The sequence below is a fragment of the Polyodon spathula genome, chromosome 25 (assembly GCF_017654505.1).
Source record: "Polyodon spathula isolate WHYD16114869_AA chromosome 25, ASM1765450v1, whole genome shotgun sequence".
Classification (NCBI taxonomy): Eukaryota; Metazoa; Chordata; class Actinopteri; order Acipenseriformes; family Polyodontidae; genus Polyodon; species Polyodon spathula.
The window spans coordinates 8577736-8582219 of NC_054558.1; the positions used below are offsets into that span (position 1 = coordinate 8577736).

Below are 4484 nucleotides of genomic sequence, written 5' to 3' on the forward strand. Positions count from 1 at the left end.
AAACCACAAACCATGCAATTCCGAGACGAACGACTTGCCATCCATCGAGCTCTGTAATCAAGAGGTTAAGAGTGGCTCTTACACTGATGTCAGTGTTATTTACTCATGAGCCACTAGGAGACGATCCATTACAATATGCGTTTGCTTACTCGCTCAACACGCTGAAGACAACATTGTGGAGTCGTTCTGGTTGGTTGGTTCAAGGCGTGTTACAAAGGGATTGGACAGAGGCTGGAGTGAATGGGAGGTGCTTAAGCAGCAGTGGCGAATCCAACGCTGTTGTTCTGCCTGTTGTAGACAGAGTAATACTGCCTCAGGAACACATCTCCCAGAATCCACAGGGGCTGGCCGTTCTGGGAAGGCAGGTAGGTACCCATGATGCCGCTGGTGCAGTACTGTTGTCCGTTCTGGTTTTTCTGGAGGAAGAGAGAAAGAAGAATGTCAGGGGGGAACAACATTAGAGAAATACATAGTGAGTTTATAAAAAAAACTAAACATGAACGTGGTTGCACATGTGTACCAATAATGTTTGAAGGTATGGATGCCCTGTATTGAATACCGATTATAAATCACGTAAAAACCAACCGATAACCATTATACCAAGTATTTCTCTAAATTCTAAATGCATCTTGTCCTGTGTAGTGATGTCATCCTGTGCATGAACACAGGCCATCATTCTAAAGTTTTTGTGTTTAATAGTAGTTTCTGTGTGCAAGATCTGTTATGTGGAGGGTGTTCTCTCACACAAAACTGCACAATCACATCCTATACAATAAGAGACCCCCACACACAATGTAATAACCTGTAATCAAGACAGAACACTGGATTCTCTGTGAGGCACAGAGGAAAGGGGACATTACTTACAACGATGGTGTAGGCAGATGGGGGCAGGGGGAAGTTCATTCCATTGATGTTAAAGGAAATAGTAGGCATGTTAGCCAGGTTGTTGCAATCAATTATGTACTGAAAATAACAAGGAACAAGCATTAAGATTATACAGCACATATTGGAAATCAAACCCAAACCCTTCCCCATGCAAAACACACTAACATGTATATATTTAAATGGAGTCTCCATGAATCGATTGTTTTTTACCTTTTAATTGGAGATGTTTTTGTTATACTTATAATTGTTACTGTAAAAATGCAATCATTGCACAGACGAAATGCAGCCTCATGTTTATTAACAAAATGACAATTATAAAAATAAAAAAATACAAAAATAAGGATGTTGCTAAAGTCTCTTGTACCAGTATTTGCACACGCTGTTGAAAGACAAATGCAACCACAGTGCAATTAGGGACTGTGGCAAAGTGGCTGGTAAGGGGAACAGATGTCGCGGTGATGCGGTGCAGGAGTGATGAACAGACAACAGTGATTCAGTGAATAAGTGCTTTATTGTTCTTTTCCAGGTCTGGCGACCGTCAAAAATAATAAATCCCCGGTAATACTCAACAATGTGTAAAGCAGGGGGATAATGAAAACAAGGGCACAGTCCCGAACAAAAAACAGCGGTACGGTCACCAGTCCTGGGTGATCGAAAACGTGCAGGTGCTCAGTGCAGTGGTGCTCCGGATAGTGCTCTCCTTTCGACAGCTCTGGAGATGTGCGTTAACTGTCTAGTGCTGAATACAAAAACAGACAGTTACACGGACAGACACAACAATACAAAACACGAACACAATCCACTCTGAGAGCTCCTCTCTCAGTCCTTCTCTCTCTCAACTCGTTTAATCCAAACGAAGGAGAAGATCAGCGTTACCCTGGCCCCTATATGTAATCCAGCATGATATCGAGATAAACAGTTGCAGCTGCCTTATTACTTGCAGCTGCCTCTCGTTTACCTTTCAAATCAATATGGTCTTACAACAGAGTCGCGCTTCCCTCCAGGCTGACCCACTTCCCTGACCCGGAAACGAACTGTCAGGCCAGCCCTTCCAGATACTTCTCCTCCCTTTCTTTAGCACCCTCACAGGTCGGGAGGAAGATTTATCACCAGAACTCATCTTTCCGTCACAGGAACATATAAAGTACAGTACAGTTTACAATGTGTGTGTAGACTGAGCTGCTATTTAATCCCTAGTTACAGTGGAGACTGGTTATGCTGAGTTCCAATGCAGTGTGAGTACTCACCTCCCCATTCTCGTTAGCCTGAGCTCCAATGTACTGCTGCAGGTATCCCAGGTACTGCTGAGGGCAGGTGAGGAGGGAAGTGCCTGTGTCCACAATAGCCTGGCAGCCATTGCTGCACCAGCCAGTCTGCTGGTTGTTGATTGAGAAGCTAAAAAATCAAAACAGTTTTAGGCTTGAGCCTTAAGTGGTCGTTGCTTTCAAAGCTAAAGTCTAAAAGGGTTTCATTTGCAGCGGTCCGGAGACATATTGAAGACAGCAATGCGTGTGAAGTGCTGTTTGAAATGTAGAGCTGCCGTCTGCATGCAATGACATGGTTTAGGTTAAGGTAGAGAGAGATAACGAAGGAGCACCTACCATTAATTGCAATCTGCCAGTACGTCTCACTAGTGACATCAGTCCAGTAGATGCTGCCAGTGTATCGGCTCTGATCAACACCTCCAAATGTCACCTCGCTGCCTTGGGCCTCATTCCTGAAAAAAAAAGCATCAAAATAAAGCATATTTTAAAAAAAAGATCAACTGTATCTATAACAAGTTATAACTGATGTTGAAAACTGCTGTAGAATTATAATCTATCCCTTAAATAATAGAGTATTGGGGCTAACATACTGGCTCAGGTAGAAGGCAAAAACGTTGGCCTGCAGCAAGCCCTGCTGCATCATAGTGTCCATGACAGGGGTCTCTCCTCCTGCTGCGATGCTGGGGTAGGCCAGGCCGAGGATGCCATCAAACTGGGCGTACACAAAGTTGGTGCCGGGCTCATTGGTGCTCAGACCCACCTCCTGGTTGCTGATGGTAATGCCTCCGATCTGAGCAGCAGGAGAGTTAGTGGTTAGACTGGGCAGCACTGTGCAGCAGCAGACCTGTCAAATCTGGAAACTCTTTACTCTGCATGTTATTACAAGAAAATCAGAACACAAGCTGTATTTATGGGATTTGATGCATTCCGAATCAATATTTCTTCACAGAGAAAATGTCAATCCTTTGTTTTTGCTACAAACTGCTGTGTCCTATTTTGAGGACAGTAATAAGACCAGTGAAATTTCAGGCCAGATTTGAAACCCAACGTAACTAATAGAGATTTAGCATCACTGTTCGGAGGAAAACATCAAGAAATGTATCTGTTAGGCTTCAGTTTCTTATTTTATATTGAGGCGTCATAAAATTATCTGAAAGGCAATAATTGTAGAATTATCAGTTACATTTAGATTTGAATTTTACTGTAAACAAATTTAGAGTAACTTATCATAACAAAATAGTTAAAGAGAACATGCAAGTAACAGGTAGATGCCACTTAAAAAGGCTCCAAAGAGCTACAAAGTAGCCTGTCCTCAAATGAGGACTATTCTTATTATTACAGACGTTCTTATTCTCCCTGCGTATTTCTCTACCCACACATCCCCGTCTCTGTGGATCTGAAGCCCGGGGTACTCACAGTGACAGTGTCATAGCCGAAGACCCCAGTGAGGCTCCCAGTGCCGTACTGCAGGGAGAAGGACTGCCCATTACTGGACCAGGTGGAGGACTGAGAGGGGTTGAACAAAGGGTGGTTTGCTGAGAAACAAAAGAGAATGACGTCAATGGTGACGTCAAGGCTCGTTGGTGGAGGTGGCGTAGGCATTGGGGTGCAGGCCCTGGTACTTGAGGCCAGGATCAGTGTAATGGATTGCCTTCAGCTTCCCGTTCTCCCTCATCTGCTGGCGGACAGACTTGAACTTCTTCAGAGGGACCCTGAGGGAAGAAGCGCACATCGATTACATTTCTCCCATATAAACATCAAAGCAACACACAGTACAGCATGCTGCATAGGAGGAAAAGACACACAATGCATGAAAGTGTTGAAAAGCATGAAAGTGTTTTCACCTGATAAGTCCCTCTGACAGAGTCAAGCACGCCAAAGCAACAATCAACCACTTCATCATCTTTCCCAACCACTTCCTCTGCTTTCCTGGATGCACTGAAACTGGGGCTGAGCTGCCACTTTTATACCATCCAGGACGCCCTCACATTCCTCCAATCTAATCAGACTTTATTTAATAGAACACCAGCACCCTGTTTTTGACTCTTCAAAAGGACTTGCCCACATATTGTTTTTAACCTTAGAGATAAAAACTTGGGGTCATCAGTTAATATAGTGTTACTATGCTATTAATATACTATAAGAGCAGGCTGTCTGTAGGTACAGTGCTGCATCTGATAGCCAGAAATTAAAGTGCTCACAGTTATGTACATATTGATAACTTTTTATAACTTGGGATAACTAATGGAAACTACTTTTAATTATTATTATTAATTATTGTGCAGAATGGAAAAACAAATATTGTTTAAGTATAACTACATATTCATCTCTTCA

The 4484-nt window shown here is 43.0% G+C and overlaps 1 pseudogene; it reads right to left on the bottom strand.

Moving 5' to 3' along the window:
• Nucleotides 1-225: 225 nt before the first annotated feature.
• LOC121299562 lies at nt 226-4050 on the bottom strand (annotated as a pseudogene).
• Nucleotides 4051-4484: the final 434 nt, after the last annotated feature.